At 44.6% G+C, this 18,340-nt stretch overlaps 2 protein-coding genes and 1 pseudogene across 2 annotated transcripts in view; all 3 read left to right on the top strand.

The window, feature by feature from the left end:
* LOC141271734 (uncharacterized) overlaps positions 1 to 15,072 on the top strand; it is a 32,482-nt pseudogene extending 17,410 nt beyond the window's left edge.
* LOC141271727 (uncharacterized) overlaps positions 1 to 18,340 on the top strand; it is a 390,989-nt gene that overhangs the window by 25,762 nt on the left and 346,887 nt on the right. The window lies entirely within an intron of this gene.
* The window catches only part of LOC141271726 (uncharacterized), a 236,708-nt gene that overhangs the window by 23,387 nt on the left and 194,981 nt on the right, over positions 1 to 18,340 (top strand). The gene's annotated exons all lie outside the window — the stretch shown is intronic.

The raw sequence follows: 18,340 nt of genomic DNA, 5'->3' as shown, positions 1-18,340 counted from the left end.
ATCAGCTCCTGCCCAGAGCGCTATCCCATCATTCTCCTCTGTGTCTCCCTAAGCTTAATCTCCCAATGCAGTACAGACCCACAGGGAAATTAACCCCTTTTGGTTGCAAGTTATAGACCTTAAGGGGAAAATTGATGGGAAACTAAAGGAGAATCTTGTGATTAATAAAAATACAACTTCTATTTTCTATGTATGGGAAGCCATGAAGGCCGACCTTAGAGGAATATATATAACAGAAATCTCAGCAGCTGAATCCCGGACTAAGCAGCAGGATCATTTGGTGTTTCAGGAATTGGGAGATAGAGATTGCGATGATTACAGATCCAACGCCGGCTGCTCAAAACAGGCTGAAACCAGCTCAGGACCTGCTGAATCAGGGAACATTGCCGCTGCAGGAAGGAAGAAGATGTTTCCCAGGACGCAATATTGTGAAGAGGGAGATAAAGCAGGTCACTTATAATGTGATCAAGCAATAGCGTAATCAGTTTGTAAAGGTAGAAAACAGAAAAGGTACTTTCCCAGATGAATATAATATAGGTTTATACAAAGGATATAAATTAGAAGATAGCATTTGATTTAATTCATTAAAATATCAGAATTAAAATAGAGACACAAACAAGATATATATATATATATATATATATAGATAGATAGATAGATAGATAGATATAGATATAAACCACAGGTGGGCAGGTGTGAATGTCACAGCACAGAGAGGTATTACATATACATTAACAAATCTCAAGCAACGCCTCTGAACACAATGGGTAGATATACCGATCCAAACAACATGTCCCACATGCCCTCATATACGTGAGAAAAAAGGAAAGGTCTCCCCCCAATTCTAGTAGTTAATTCTCAGGCATCAGATCCTTTTCAGATCCACATGAATGGGAGCAAAGACAAATGTCTAACTATCATCCTGTTAAGGAACCAGGTAAGGGTGTCCTTATTTTCATGAAACTTTTCTTCCCTGTGTGGGATTCACCAGGGAATTAAGCCATTCAGTTATGTAGGTCTTCAAGTCTCCTCCTGTGTAATAGTGACCTGTTTCCCGGTCCCCCTTAAATAATTCAAAAGTACCAAGCAAAACCCTTCATTTCTGAACACCACAACGTCATTTCCTCTTATTGGAACGCATTATTCTGCAACGTGACATCGCGACGCGTCATTTCCGGTGCATCAATGATCGGCATACTGCCGGAACGCATGACTCAAAATAACAGCACGCACACGAGCAAGTCCTTCTATAAAAAAAAGTCCTTCATATTCCAAACCACAGACACATGTGGCTTTATAGATGACCCCTTTACTTCTGCAATTTATGAATGATCTGATGACATATTTTTCTTCCATGTCTTTGTTATAGAAGGACTTGCCTACATTAATGGCCTTACACGCCCCACACCCACATCCTTTATTCTTTCCAAATCTACCAATAACTTGCTTGAGGTAGATAGCAGCAAGGTAAGAACAATAATAAAACATAACTTTTGATTAAAGTGTATAAAAACGACTACAGTAGTATAAAAATAAGAACACCTGTTTCTCATAAATATAGATTTAAATGAACAGAGCGCTATAGTGGTGGACAATATATCTGTAAATGGAGATAGACCTGTACGAAAAACGTCATACAAATACCTGAAAATGACAGTGGTCACATATAATGCATACGAAGTATAGGAGGAAATGTCAATGTTAAATACTAATTACGGATATTCATTTTATTCTGAATTCTGCACCATACATTGCATAAGATTGAATCAGCCATCGTGCTAGGGTTTCTAGATGACATGCGCTATTTGTGTATTTTTAGTTCAGTGCCATATACAGAAGAACAGGTGCTATGGGGGGGCCTATAAAAGCCTATGTTAGAGACAGGGGGGTGCTGGCCATTCCACAGGACACTGAACGAGGGTCTGTGTGTGAAACAGCTGCTGATGTAGGTCCAACGGACACATGGTGTCATACTGACACACGTGCTGGACACAGACAGACAATCTACCATTCAGGATCCCAGGGAAAGATGGGTGAATCTCAACTATTAAGCTAATTATGGGCAAATGGACAATCACTCTGTAACCATTTAACTATTATATATAATTACTGCAATCATTCTTTTTAATGGACAATCCAAGAATAAATCTATACATTTTTTTCATAAGAATATAGTCTTTGATTAATCACATCTGATAAGAAGTCCTCGATAGGAAAAACTACAGAAAGAAGTATTTTTTTACAGTCAACAAATCAGGGTGGAAAATAAAATTGGAAATCTCTCACCCAAAATTCAGATCCACTGAGTGAATAGGAAGTTCCTCCTCATCCAAGGCAAACAAAGGACAGAATCCTCTTCAGGTCTGGGAAGGGTAGAGACCGGAGAAATTAGCTCTATTCTGCCATATAGGTCAGTACCGTAACCCTACATGCCCCATGACTCCTGCCCTTACAAGAGCAGTCCACAGCTTTCCTGGAGTGTCCACAACTTTCCCGGAGCATCCACAACTTTCCTGAAGGGAAACGCGGCTCCACTCGGTACGCCTCGTACACGCGCGGCTCCGCTCACCTCTTACACGCGCGGCTCCGCTCCATACGCCTCGTACACACACGGCTCCTCTCCGTACGCCTCGTACACGCGCGGCTCCTCTCCGTACTCCTCGTACACGCGCGGCTCCGCTCCGTACGCCTCGTACACGCGCGGCTCCGCTCCGTACGCCTCGTACACGCGCGGTTCCTCTCCGTACGCCTCGTACACGCGCGGCTCCGCTTCGTACGCCTCGTACACGCGCGGCTCCGCTCCGTACGCCTCGTACACGCGCGGCTCCTCTCCGTACGCCTCGTAGACGGGCAGCTCCGCTCCGTACGCCTCATACACGGGCGGCTCCGCTCCGTACGCCTCGTACACGCGCGGCTCCGCTCCGTACGCTTCGTACACGCGCGGCTCCACTCCGTATGCTTCGTACACGCGCGGCTCCGCTCCGTACGCCTCGTACACATGCGGCTCCGCTCCGTACGCCTCGTACACACGCGGCTCCGCTCCGTATGCCTCGTACACATGAGGTTCCGCTCCGTACGCCTCGTACACGCGCGGCTCCTCTCCGTACGCCTCGTACACGGGCGGCTCCGCTCCGTACGCCTCGTACACGGGCGGCTCCGCTCCGTACGCCTCGTACACGCGCGGCTCCGCTCCGTACGCTTCGTACACGCGCGGCTCCGCTCCGTACGCCTCGTACACGCGCGGCTCCGCTCCGTACGCCTCGTACACGCGCGGCTCCGCTCCGTACGCCTCGTACACACGCGGCTCCGCTCCGTACGCCTCGTACACACGAGGTTCCGCTCCGTACACCTCGTACACACGCGGCTCCACTCCGTACACCTCGTACATGAGGTTCTGCTCCGTACACCTCGCACACACGAGGCTCCGCTCCGTACGCCTCGTACACGGGCGGCTCCGCTCCGTAAGCCTCGTACACGCGCGGCTCCGCTCCGTACGCCTCGTACACGCGCGGCTCCGCTCCGTACGCCTCGTACACGCGCGGCTCCGCTCCGTACGCCTCGTACACGCGCGGCTCCGCTCCGTACGCCTTGTACACATGCGGCTCCGCTCCGTACGCCTCGTACACACGCGGCTCCGCTCCGTACACCTCGTACACACGAGGTCCCGCTCTGTACACACGCGGCTCCGCTCCGTACACCTCGTACACGCGCGGCTCTGCTCCGTACACCTCGTACACACGCGGCTCTGCTCCGTACACCTCGTACACACACGGCTCTGCTCCGTACACCTCGTACACACACGGCTCCGCTCCGTACACCTCGTACACACGCGGCTCCGCTCCGTACACCTCGTACACGCGCGGCTCCGCTCCGTACACCTCGTACACACGCGGCTCCGCTCCGTACACCTCGTACACGCGCGGCTCCGCTCCGTACACCTCGTACACACACGGCTCAACTCAGTACACCTCGTACACAAGCGGTTCCGCTCCGTACGCCTCGTACACGCGCGGCTCCGCTCCGTACGCCTCGTACACGCGCGGCTCCACTCCGTACACCTCGTACACACGCGGCTCCGCTCCGTACACCTCGTACACACTCGGCTCTGCTCCGTACACCTCGTACACACACGGCTCCGCTCCGTACACCTCGTACACACGCGGCTCCGCTCCGTACACCTCGTACACACTCGGCTCTGCTCCGTACACCTCGTACACACGCGGCTCCGCTCCGTACACCTCGTACACACACGGCTCTGCTCCGTACACCTCATACACACGCGGCTCTGCTCCGTACACCTCGTACACACACGGCTCTGCTCCGTACACCTCGTACACACGCGGCTCTGCTCCGTACACCTCGTACACACGCGGCTCTGCTCCGTACACCTCGTACACACTCGGCTCTGCTCCGTACACCTCGTACACACACAGCTCTGCTCCGTACACCTCGTACACACGCGGCTCTGCTCCGTACACCTCGTACACACGCGGCTCTGCTCCGTACACCTCGTACACACGCGGCTCTGCTCCGTACACCTTGTACACACGCGGCTCTGCTCCGTACACCTTGTACACACACGGCTCCGCTCCGTACACCTCGTACACACACGGCTCTGCTCCGTACACCTCGTACACACGCGGCTCTGCTCCGTACACCTCGTACACACGCGGCTCTGCTCCGTACACCTCGTACACACGCGGCTCTGCTACATCCACACTGTAAACCCCTCCTGACCCCACACATAAACTTCAGCTCATCCAGCACCATGACAACCAGCACAGCAGAGTCCTGCATCCACTGAGGCCCCTGATCATGTGACCCCTGACTCCTCCCCTCCTGTGACCTCATCACAGCTCCTGTGTGCACAGAGCAGCCATATATGTGGTGGCGGCTCTGCAGGTGGAGGTATGTGGAGACCCCATTACTGGAGCATTAATACTACATATATATTGCACAGGGGATATCGCAGCCGATTCCCTCTAGAATAATCCTGGAATCGCAGCATTAGATGATTATTTCTCTGCAGTTTCTATAGGACATAATACATTACACTCCCTTTGGTTGGGTCATTATCGGGGCGCCTTTCTTTATAGTGAGTCTATGCGGTGACATCCAGGAGGCTCCACACAATTCAGGAACCCCAATGGGGACATTACGGCTTGTTCACCATCCATGACTGAATCAGTGGACATGTATGTGGTCTCTGGACCGGCCGTCTCTTCTGTATTTGTAGGTTTATGGAGCTGACACTATAGTTTTATAGGATTACGCGTTCACAAAGCGACTGATGATTGTTAAAATTGTGACAAATATCAGGAAAAACTTGGTTAATAACCTCCAGTACTGAGGACGTCATTTTGCAAAAGTCTTCCGGGAAGGAGATTAAGCCGGTAGTGGAATCTGTAGGGAACCTGTCGTTTCTGAGGCATAGTACGTGGGGTGTAAATTCGTCTGCAGTAGAATTTTCCATCAAGTGAACCCACATATTAGTAGTCAGAGAAGCTTCTGAATATGTCTCCATCCTGAAAAGGGTCACCTTGCCATGGTGGGATGTCTGTTATGCTTTTTTGATCAAAAACTGTGTTCACTAAGGACCCTATGTTATTTAAATGCACTTTTGCTTTTTTACTTATTTAGTTACAGCAGGGTTTATGATCACTTTGTTCCTTGTAGGTTTTGCATATGTCTCCATAGATGAGAAGATATTAAACAGGCATTCAGCTCGTCTGCTGGCGTTGCTCCCTTAAGAACAGGTAACGTTTGGCAGAAGTCACCTGTAAAAAGTACAATTTCCCCCATTAAGCGATTGGATCCCTGCAGATCTTTCAAGGTGCGATCGAGGGCCTCAACAGCTTTCTTGTGCGCCATGGTACATTCCTCCCAGACAATTAATTTGCAAATCTGTAATTCTTTAACTTTCCCTGAGCCTTTAGTGATATTACAGCCAAGAGTTTCCAACAGCACTAGATTCAAGGGCAATCCTAGTACTGAATGAGCCGTGCGCCCTCCATCTTTAAGAGTGGCCGCAATTCCAGATGAAGCATCGGCCAGAGCAATGTTATTGTTTGAGCGAATTTCTGTGAGCAGGAAATTAATTAAGAATATTTTACCGATACCTCCTGGTCCATCAAGGAAAAACAGTCTCCCATTTCCACTTGAAATCGGATCTGTAATTGCCAAATACGCCGATCTTTGGTCATCAACCAAATGAGGCTTATTCAATGTGACAAATTCTTTCAACCTTTCCAAATCATAGCTTTTGTTTTGCAGAATATCACAGCCCATAACATCAAAGGATGGTCGAACTGGTGCTCGTAAACCAAATTCTATTAGAGTTTTACTATTGATACACTTGCACCTTTCTTCTGGCGTCAAGAGGACTTTGGTGAATATGTCGGCAGTGAAATTTAAGCCTAAATCCGGATTAACTCTCCTGTGCACTCTCAGAATATCTTCGCTAAGATATTCTTTGTGTTTTTCCCAAAGAGCTCGGGGATTGAAAGGTGCACAGGTTGTAATTATTATAGCGAACAGGTTTCGAAGTTGAGGTGGAAAGTGAGTGAGGGACATTTTCTGCAATGTCATGTCCCAGTGTTGATAATCTTCGATCAGACCACGCTTTTGGCATGCCTCCCTGTAAGATTGACACAGCTCACCACCAACTGTTTTTAAATCTGTGAAAGACTCTGGCCCGCGGACAGTGTGACGCAGTAAACGTAGGTGGTAACACTCTGCGTTGTTTGGATGAAGTGTATACACGCGTCCAAGAGCATCACTGCAACTTCCGTCCCATCCTTGGACCCTTGCACCTTGTTTCCTTTTGCAAAATACTTTTCTCAACTTATTCCATGTATAATATTTTTGGAACTTCTGAATATAATAAAGTTCTCGCAAATGGATCTGCTTGACACGGGAGAAAGAAAGCTGTTAATGTTGTATTAGGTGGTCGAGCCGCTCTTTCTTTTAAATTATTGGTAGTGAAATAAACTTGTCCATTTTCAAGATGGACTCTGAGATGAACTACAGTCGGATGTTTTTCATAGATGGCAAAATTGAGTAATCACCACATGGATTCGTTACTACTTATATACCTCCCCATTTTTGTTTGTGTAACGGAAACACTGCCATATCACTGCCTTTGTTAGCTGATTTGCAAGTATATTTGACTCCAAAGAATTGCAATATTTCACGTTAATGTGCGCGTCAAACATTTTTCAAAGATACAACCCACTGATTATTTCATTATCTGTGTACTGATTAACCCTTTGAAATCTGATTGTTGCAGTATATCCTCGCTGTTCACGTTTCCTTCTTCTGTAAAGAGTGACTCTTTGATCGCTGTCGCTCTAATTCTTTAAAATCCTTTGGGCAAAAACTGTAGTTTTGCATTCAACAGACAGACACCCATTTTCTCCTTTATACCTTTCCAGCCTAAATTCAGAGGGCCAAATCCCATGAAAGGGGGAAATTTTGAGTTTTAGTGTTTGCAATAATTTTAGTCTGGTGTTAAAGACGGGCCGTGCAAAATTTCACTTAAACCTTGTGAAAAATGTGGTTTTGTATTTAACGGGCTCAACACACAGATTTACTGATTTATATATATATATATATATATATAGACGTAAAGAGGAAAGCAAAATGCCATAAAATAATATATCTCCTCATATGAATTCCCTTATTGTGTCCAGTACTTGTATTATTAAAATATCAGTAAATGATTCCAGAATTAGCTTTATGGAAGATGAGTCTATGAGAAGAGTCTTCAGCTGCAGACTCCGAGGAAGAAACTGCTTGTTGTCTGTGGCCTAAAATATAAAGGTTTTATTACTAGATGTAAAGAAGAAAACTAAATACTGTAAAATAATGTCTCCTCATGGGTTTCCCCTTATTATCTCCAGTAATTGTATTATTACACAGGATTTTTATGATGTTACATCGGCTCATCATCTTCTCATTCAGGTCCGCACAATGTCAGATCCTCTCAGTGAAGATCTTCTATAGAAGAGAATTTTCCTTATGGACCCATCAAAGATGGATATGGATAGAGACAAGATGGTGGAGAGGATATTACACCTCACCCTAGAGATCCTCTTCCGTCTTACTGGAGAGGTGAGAGATTCTGATGACGTCACATTACATCATTCTTATCTATGGGAATAACAGATGGACAGAACTGGAGAGGTGAGGACTCTGGAAATGTCTGGAGGGAGATTTATTTATATGTCTTTCCATAACCAGGATTACACAGGAGTGAAGAAGACCTCTAGTGAGCGCTGTCAGGACCCTGTGTCTGAGGGATGGGGAAGACCCCTGAGCCAAATCACAGGGCCTACACCTCACCCCCTGATGCATGATGACATGAATGACCAGAAGATCCTAGAACTCACCTACAAGATGATTGAGCTGCTGACTGGAGAGGTGACACTGCTGGGAATGCTGGGACATTATACAGTGACGCTATGAAGGGATCGGGGGGGTGACGGTATCATTGTATGTGTCAGGTTCCTATAAGGTGTCAGGATGTCGCCGTCTATTTCTCCATGGAGGAGTGGGAATATTTAGAAGGACACAAAGATCTGTATAAGGACGTCATGATGGAGGTTCCCCAGCCCCTCACATCACCAGGTAATGGACAGGACTAAATACACATGGCCTATATTATCTGTATGTAAAGAATGAATTCAGTCCCTGTATGTGGTTCCTCCAGATCTATCCAGTAAGAGGACAACACCAGAGAGATGTCCCCGTTCTCTTCTTCCACAGGACTGTAAACAGGAAGATCCCAATGTTCCTCAGGATCATCAGGTAGATGGAGAGAAGGTGTCATGAGATCTCCCCTATGATGTGTAGACGGCTGTGAAGGTCTTGTGCTCAGTCTTGTTTTATCCACCATTATTATATGCTTTCTACTTGTGTAATGAGAACGGTGAAGATGGCCGGATTAGGGCTGATCATAGATGTGACTTCTCCATGTGTCTGTGACTTTTACAATACTGGTTTCAGGGTGAAGATGTGACCCATATTAATACTACAGAGACATATGTGAGGGGTGATGAGTGGTGTAAAGAGGAGATTCCTACATATGACTACCCAGGTGAGTAGTGACCACTAAATGCAGAGAAGTCATGGATTCTTCTCAGTCACCGGCTGTGGCTGCTTTATCGGTGGTGTAGTCCGGCCGTATCACAATCGTGTGACCACCATTTTGCTACCAACCCATAACATTCTCATCCACCAAAAAATTGTTCAAATGACTTTGGGTATTGAAAGCCCTTTTTTATAGAATTTACAATCTGGAGGATCCACCTACCCCCTGGGATTAGAAGATGCTGACCCTTACCTCCTTACCTGCCCAGATCTGTAAACTAAAAAGTCAAATTACAGCGTATGTAGAATGTGTTGACAAGTTAAAAAATCACTTGAAGAAAAATATTATGATGGGCCTGTAAGAGAAAGCGGAGGGTAATGATGCTGTTGGCTTCCTAGAACCCTGATATCTTATTGGATGAATCTACCTTCTCTCCCTTCTGTGCTGCTGAATGTGCTCATATGGTCCCTACAAGACCAGGTCCAGTCTTTCTGGCCAAACTTTGCTTTTATGATCGACAACATTAAATGTGCAGTGAGGCCAACTGTGAATTTCTGTACAATAACAACAGAGTTTCCCTTTATCCTGACTTTTCAATTTCTTTTAAAACCAACTAACTTCAAACATAATTGTGATAAACTATACAGAAAACATTACACCTGTGCCATGATATATCTCTAAGCTGTGCGTGGCTGATGGCTGTAATATACATTTATTCACGCCTGCAGGAGATGTGTTGGCTCCAGCCCTGGTTTCATGGATTCACTCCACATCATAAATTCCATTATGTTTTCAATCCTAAGGAATTCAGATTACTGCAAAATCTCTCCTGAAATGGGGGTGCTAATACTTTCTCTACTCTTCTGATCAGGACTCATAGTAGCTCCAATGGTCCACCATAAATGAGTGCGACTCCGGTTTAGTGTTGGATTTCTCCCCTCATACATACTTTGTTGTTGGGGATGTAACATTTTTTATTCTATCTCTTTTTTTACAACTTCATTCTGCATGATAGTTTGATTGTGGTGGGATCGGCCTGCCTCACTTATGTGAATATATAACTCCTTGGTGGTCTTTAAAATAATGCCTTTTCCAAATCCCAGAGGTCCAAATTTAAGACACCTCAGCTCTGCACTATTATAAAAAGTTCTCTTTTTGAAACTCATCTGACAGAAAATATTGTTCCTTACGATAGTTTAGATTCCCAAGAGCCACCGAGCCCCATACTCTAATTACCCCAGAGAGGTTTCACCACTAGTTACTCACTACTTACTGATGAAGTGCTGAGTTTGATCATTTCAGTAGATGTGTTATGGTCTATACACACAGTTTTGACTACAGTAGTTAGTGCCCAAAATACTCTGATTTAATCCCTTCCTGCAGCCAGTTTTGTGTTCCTATCTGGGCCCATTTTTCAAATCTGACGTGTGTCACTTTATATGGTGATATCCTTTGTGAATAATTCCAAACTTAATAGGAAACAAATGGACCTTACAAATTATTTTCCAACTTCTCTTGAATCCGGCAATACTCTGTATGCAATTGTACACTACTGTCTGGGCACATGGCAGGTTAAGAAGGGAAGGAGCGACATTTAGCTATTTGAATGCAGATCTTGCTGGAATAGTTTGCAGACAATGGTCACCTGGCAGCTCAAATGATGGCTACCACAAACAGGCTTGGTGCTATCTACTCCATTTTCGAGATGCCAGGGATTACTTTATCACCCTTTAACCCCTCTACATGGATCTGTTCTTACACCGAGACCTCTAGGCTTGGGCCACGGTGTTAAAACGAAAAGTTGACAGAGTCCTATGATCTGAAATGTATAGTCAGTTCAAGAAACCCCCCAGAAAAGTAGTAATGTAATAAAAGTATCTAGAGGTTCTTAATGATTATTAAAGTCAGATAGAAGAGGCCAGAGGACTCTTATCAGAAAAAAACTGTGGGATCAGTTTAATTATACATATAACAAATTTTTATTGAGAATATATATTCATATAAGTAGAAAACCCATGAAAGGTGAGACAGAATAAATTGCTAGGATTATTTAAAGCAATAGTGTGCAGATAAAAACCCATAAGAACACATTGGATCCCCAACCCTAATCACTTGGGATTATAGGATAGGCAGCAAAGGAACATGTTCTCCTTCAGGGATAGGTGCAGTGCAGAATATTATACAGATAACTTGTGCGCAATTGCACACAAGCACCTAATGGGTTATCAGAGCATTGCAAACATTAAATATGAAGTGCTATACCTGAAGACATGCTGGCGTGTCCTAGAGCGGGTAGGAGGTCCAAGTAAGCGCCTCGACGCGCGTTTCTCCTTCCGGCTTTGTCAGGAGGCGTGGGGAGAATTTAAAAAGGGGCACTATATAAATGAGTATGTCCGGGTGGCTGGCGAATCGGCGCACCGCTCGTCATGTTGTTACTCCCCTCAGGGCGCGGCCGGCCAGCGCATGCCGGAAACAATGGGAGGGAGGACAATGTCATCACTCCCGTCGTCCCGGCAACGAATCCAGCCCGCGGCGCCACAGGGGACAAACAGCACATGTGCGAGGTGTGTCTGCACCACTAAGGTAAAGCTACAGATGATTCCAAATATTTAAGAATTAAAGATTAGGTTTAATAAATAATTCTGGTAGATTTATAATGGCTTAGAGGGATAGAGATGAGGGCGTATATCCTATTAAGTATACCACTGCCAGAAGGTACATGGCTGAGTCATTAATGGTAAATATTCCAAACTTGCTATATCTAATACCGACAGCATGATCATAGGAGATGGCAGATAGTAGATCCCTCCTGAAGAATAATAAAATATCGATATGGGAGGGACATATATATAACCACTCATACTCAAAAAGTATTGCCATGCAGATGCTTACAAAGATAGGTTACAGCAAAAATACAAAAAAGGGCACATATGTAGCCCTCCATGTTCGAAACATACTTCCCTTACAAATATCTACAAAATTATGTGGCAACGATCCATATCGTCACATAACACGAGAATTTATATATATCAATATGCGAAGGGCATATATGTGACCTTCAATTTTCAAAAATTATTCCCCCAAAGACATTTGTAAAATCGCATAGCAGCAATCTGTATTGTCACCTAAGGAGAATACATATAGAGCTTACCGCCTTTCAAAGATACTTCCCAAATAATATTTATAAAATCGCATAGCGATAGTCCACATGTCAGCATGCTGTTTCGATGGTAAGTATCTTGGCGATCTTCCTTAGTGACACTTGCAGAGTCGCATGGCGATAGTCCATATGTGAGCATACTGCTTCAATGATGAGTATCATAACAATCTTCCTTAGTGATACTCGCAGAATCGCATAGCGATAATCCATATATCGACATGCTGCCTCAATGGTAGAAATCTTAGCAACATTTATGCACAAACCTAAAATAAAGTTATTTTTATATAATATATAACAGTAAAGCAACTAATGTTGATATATAACTAAAACCAATGTCCTCAGGTTTGATGCTGAATGGATGCTTGCGTTCCGTAGTTCTTTGGGCCACGGTGTTACCTGCTGTTCTGTGGTGTGAGATGGGAAGAAGAATAGTCAGGTAGCCGGGTCAGAACCAGGAGGGCAGAGAACATACAACATCAGAAGACACGAGTAGTCGGTAAACGGGCCGGGATCACAACAGGAAACAAATACACAAGCCGGGAGCTGAGCACAGAGGACTGAACCAGAGGAGAACAAGGCTGTAACTGGCAGCTTCCGGCAATATGCTTCCAGCTTTAGTAGGGTGTGGTGCTTTCCAGTTGGCTGAAGTAGGGAGCAGATTACTCCAGCTGGACAGCACACACACCCATACTGCCAGACTGGATAGTACTAATGGTCCCAGGCACCATAATCTTAGTGGCTGGACAGAGCCTGTGCCGCCCAGAGCTTCTGGTTCTGACGTCTCCTCCATCACCAGCGCCACCTGCAGGATGAATAAGGCGGCTCCTGCTGAGAGAAGCAGACGTCACAGGAGCAGATCCCAGAGGAGATGGGACACACCATTTACAGAAGCCCTAATATGATAAAATATCAGAAAACCAGAGCAGTGGAAATCCCCATAAAGTGAATACATTTTATAACCCTCAGTGAATTAATCTATAGGAGTAGTGACTATTTTTACTCCCCAGGCTCTTTCCGGAAATTAGCACGCTGTGGATGATGGAGAGTGAAAATTACAAATATATAGTTTCATTACCCAACACATAGTGCCCAGATTGTGCCCCAGGAGACACACACCATCAATTAAGTGGGCTCTTCTCACTATAGTAATGTCAAATACATGGAGGCTAAATGTGGTTTGGGCGCACTGCAAGGCTCAGAAGTGAGGGGGAGATCTGACTTTGGGAGAGCGGATATTGCTGGATTGGTTTATGGAAGCCATGTTGCTTTTCAAAAGCCTTTGAGCCACTAATAATATGGAAACCTATTTTTCCAATGACAGATAATGGATCTTAGTGGGGGATTGTTTTTTGCAGGATGAGTAGTTGTTGTATTGGTATTATGTTCGCCTATATAACACAGTTTGGTGCCTTTATATTAGGGAGGCAGAATGAACAAACAATTGAACACCACGCTCCACTGGTTCATCCTATGAGGTTTTCTATTAGACTGTGAACTGTCATTGTCTTGGTGAATAATTCAATATGTTTACATAACTTGCCTTTTCTACAGACCGTTTAAATAGAAATGTTAATAAATATAAATTTCAATTTTTTTTTATTAAAAATAATTTATTTTCTTCTTGGCAGATGACTGTACCAGGAGATCAAAGGAACAGCTGACATCTTCAATTTTGAAATCAGACGATCTTGAGATCCCCCAAAATGCAATTGAAGTGAATGCCATTACTCCAGATATCCCATCATCCCTTCACAGCAAAGATCTGTCATCTGATCCTTTGAAGCAGGTCCTGTCTTCTGATTCATTACCGACTACTAAGGAAAATCAAAGTTACAAAATAAGCATTATTAAACAAATTGCTCCTGAAGCAAAGAAGCCATTTTCATGTTCAGAATATGGAAAGAGTTTTCCCCTCGAAAAGTCTTTTCTTAAACGTCAAAACATTCACACATCGGAGAATAGATTTTTTTGTTCCAAGTGTGGGAAATGTTTTAACTACAAATCAAATCTTGTTACTCACCAGAGAATTCACACAGGGGAGAAGCCATTTTCATGTTCAGAATGTGGGAAATGTTGTAACCAGAAATCACACCTTATTAGTCACCAGAGAACTCACACAGGGGAGAAGCCATTTTCATGTTCAGAATGTGGGAAATGTTTTAGAGTGAAACCAAGCCTTATCAAGCATCAGATAATTCACACAGGGGCGAATCCTTTTTCCTGTTCAGAATGTGGAAAATGTTTTAACCAGAAATGGAATCTTGTTAAGCATCAAAAAACTCACACAGGGGAGAAGCCATTTTCATGTTCAGAATGTGAGAAATGCTTTGCAGGGAAACCAAGTCTTATTGCCCATCAGAGAACTCACACAGGGGAGAAGCCTTTTTCATGTTCAGAATGCGGGAAAGGTTTTAATCGGAAAGAGCAACTTGTTATACACCAAAGAACCCACACAGGGGAGTACCCTTTTTCCTGTTCAGTATGTGGAAAAAAATTTGCAGAAAAATCAAAGCTTACCAGACACCGGAGAACCCACACAGGGGAGAAGCCTTTTTCATGTTTAGAATGTGGAAAATGTTTTCTGTGGAAATCATCTCTTCTTAGTCACCAGAGCAGTCACACAGGGTAGAAGCCTTTTTTAGATTCTTAATGTGGGAAATGTTTTACTTGTAAATCAACTGTTAATGAACATCAGAGAAGTCACACAGGGGAGAAGTCGCTTTCATGTTTAGAATGTTGAAAATATTTTATCCAGAAATTGTATCTTTTTAAAGGGAACCTGTCAATGTCATCAGTAACACTCTTTTTTTCATTAAAATTGGCGCTAATATCATGAGTATATAGCACTTTATATAGTTATATCAGACCTGCTCGTTTAGTCATAGGGGTGTGATCCTTGCATTCAATCAGGGCTGGTGCCACTCACGCATTTGAATTCTGCTCCCAGCTCGCGCTGAAGTAAGTATGTTGCACTTGCGCAGTATAACATAGCCAGCCAGCAAAGCTTACTGTGCTGTGAGCCATGCATGCACTGTGATGAGCGGCTCCCCGCCCATGCGCAGTGAGGCTGTGTAGTGGCGGCTGGGGATGGCCACCGCCATGAGGTTGCGAAAAGCTTTCGTCTCCACAAGCCTAAACGGCAACATTTCCAGGGCAAGCAGTATGGAAATGTGGCCATTTAGTATTGTGGCTTATGGGTGAGCGGCTGTGTATTTACTCTTGCGTTCCAAGGACTGGGGTAGGTACAATTGAACGCTGCGCTGGGACAAGGACATGGAAATGGATGCTGACGGTGTTTGCAAGTGTGCAATGACAGGTGCAGGGTGGGAGGCATCTTCACCAACATCATGGACAGGGTATTAGTGTACATGTTCAACAGGGGAAGAGGCAATGATGTCACCCGCAGACACAGCTTTTGGCCCCTGGCGTTCGGCCCAAAGTAGTCTGGTGCATCGCTTGGATGAGCCTGAGCATGCTGGTGGTGGTCAGGCTGGTACTTGTGCTGGCCCTGCTGATGCTGGCATGGTAGATGTTCTAAATTGCCTTTTTTGGGTTAACTGGACTGTCTTCAAAAAAGCGCCAGACTTGGGAAGACCTAACTCTTGGCTTGTCAACTTCACCCTTGTTGATACTCTGGGGAACAGTTGCCCACCTTGTGTCTCTGTCCACTCAACTGCATCTTCCTGGCTGTTGTGGTGCTGCAGCTCCCTTCCCCTGTGCACTGCTGTCCTCACTCTGCATGTCACCTTCCCAGGTTGGGTCAGTCAGCATCATCCACCATCTTGTCTTCCACTTCTGCACCCTGGTCCTCCTCTTGACTTGCTGACATTGAAACGCCATGTGTTGGCAATTGTGTCTCATCATCATCCACCTCTTGCGATAGTAATTGCATTTTTTCCACCATTGTCTTCTTGCGAGTGTGGCTGCTCAAATATTTATGCATCGCTACCTGCGAACTCCTCATGTCCCGCTTGAAATGGACAGAGCGAGAGGCCAGAATCTATAAATGGACATGTGAACAGCTCTTTGGAGTGTCCAAGCGCAGACACTCTGTCTCTAGGCACTCTGCATGGTGGGAGAAAGGAGGATCATGGTCAGAATTATGTGGTCCAAAATCACAGCTACTGAGACTGGACCGTGTGGAAGACAGGGTGGCGCTGGCAAAGTGATTGGAAGCATTATCTGTTCTCAATCTAACAACCTTTTCACTCTGGTTTGGCATGAAAAGAGTGGTGTTCCACGCCACACCCACGTACAAAGAGATGAAGCTAGATTGACATGATAAGTGTGTTAGTTGTGCTCCCACAGCAGCCACAGTTTCACCTTGCCCATGACTTCGGCCTTTTCTCTCACCATCAGCATCATGTCCACTACCCCGTCCCTTACCCCGCACCCTGCCCATTTTAAATTACGTATGATATACCCCTGTTGAGAAAACGTTGCAGTATTATAATGGCAGGAAAACAATTTATTTTTGTGTTTGAGCCACAACTGCAGCACAATAAATACCATAAAAAATTTCACTGGTGAAAAAAATGCATTGTATTACAATGGCAGGAAAATTTACCCACTTCAGATGGACTGGTTTCACTGTAGGAGCAATATAGCGATCATATTGAGATCCAACCAAGTCTGGCTGTATGCTTTTGACACACAACTTCCTTAGTTAAAATGGTGTATAATAATTTCCTGCTCAGAAAAATTTGCAGGATTAAGAGCAAAAATATTATTATTATGCCTGAGAATTATGCCTATTATGCCTGAGAAGGGCTTTTCGTATCAGTTGAAGCATATAGGACGTACAATTCACCCTATCTTGTCCTACACGATCCCTTCAGCACAATCTCTCCTGAGGCACTGCTAACAGCAGTATTAATCTTGATTATAATTAGCCCTGTAGTTCAAAGAAATAGAAATGTGGTTTTATCCCTGACTTTATGCAGCTACAGTTCTGTCCCTCTCTCATCTTCAGCTCTCCTTACTCTGCCTGTTTCCGGGATACAGTGTCTTATATAGACCTGATGACACTATGCGGCCAGTCAATCACAGTAACGCCACAACCAGGGTGGCTACGGCATTACAGTGACTGGTAGGAAATCCCCACATGATTTTTGGCTGTCTAAAAAGTGACAAACATGCGGGGCGTACCACATGTGTAAAGCCACTGCCAAGGCTACAGCAAAGAAACTAATCTTAGAACTTATCAGCAGATACGGGGTGCCCGAGGCCATAGACGGTGACAGAGGCGCCACTTTTCCGGAGAAGTAATGCAGGAAATAATGTCCGCCCTGGGAGTGGAAAAGGCCTTTCATACTATGTACCATCCACAGAGTAGAGGTAGTGTAGAGACATTGAATTCGGCCCTGAAACTCAAAATCTAGAAAGCCATGGCTGAAACGGGCAGACCATGGACAGAATGCTTGCCCCTTGCACTCTTTTTAATCAGGTACACTCCCAACAAAAAAAACAGGCCTCTGCCTATATGAGGTGTTTATTGGGTCAGCCCCTAGGCTAGGGTTGTATTTTCCATAGCAGCTCTAGATGCAACATGATAGGCTGTCTTCTTATGATATTTCACTTACAAAATGCTTGTCTAGCATACAGTTATATGAAAAAGTTTGGGCACCCCTATTAATCTTAAGCTTAATGTTTTATAAAAATTGGCGTTTTTGCAACAGCTATTTCAGTTTGATATATGTAATAACTGTTGGACACAGTAATGTTTCTGCCTTGAAATGAGGTTCATTGTACTAACAGAAAATGTGCAATCTGCATTCAAACAAAATTTGACAGGTGCATAAGTATGGGCACCCTTATCATTTTCTTGTTTTAAATACTCCTACCTACTTTTTACTAACTTACTAAAGCACTTTTTTTGGTTTTATAACCTCATTGAGCTTTGAACTTCATAGCCAGGTGTATGCAATCATGAGAAAAGCTACTTAAAGTGGCCACTTGCAAGTTGTTCTCCTGTTTGAATCTCCTGTGAAGAGTGGCATCATGGGCTCCTCAAAACAACTGTCAAATGATCTGAAAACAAAGATTATTCAACATAGTTGTTCAGGGGAAGGATACAAAAAGCTGTCTCA

This window comes from Phyllobates terribilis, unplaced genomic scaffold (genome assembly GCF_046119375.1).
Source record: "Phyllobates terribilis strain yellow unplaced genomic scaffold, ASM4611937v1 Scaffold_5__5_contigs__length_657084704, whole genome shotgun sequence".
NCBI lineage: Eukaryota > Metazoa > Chordata > Amphibia > Anura > Dendrobatidae > Phyllobates > Phyllobates terribilis.
This window is presented reverse-complemented; position numbering and strand designations above follow the sequence as displayed.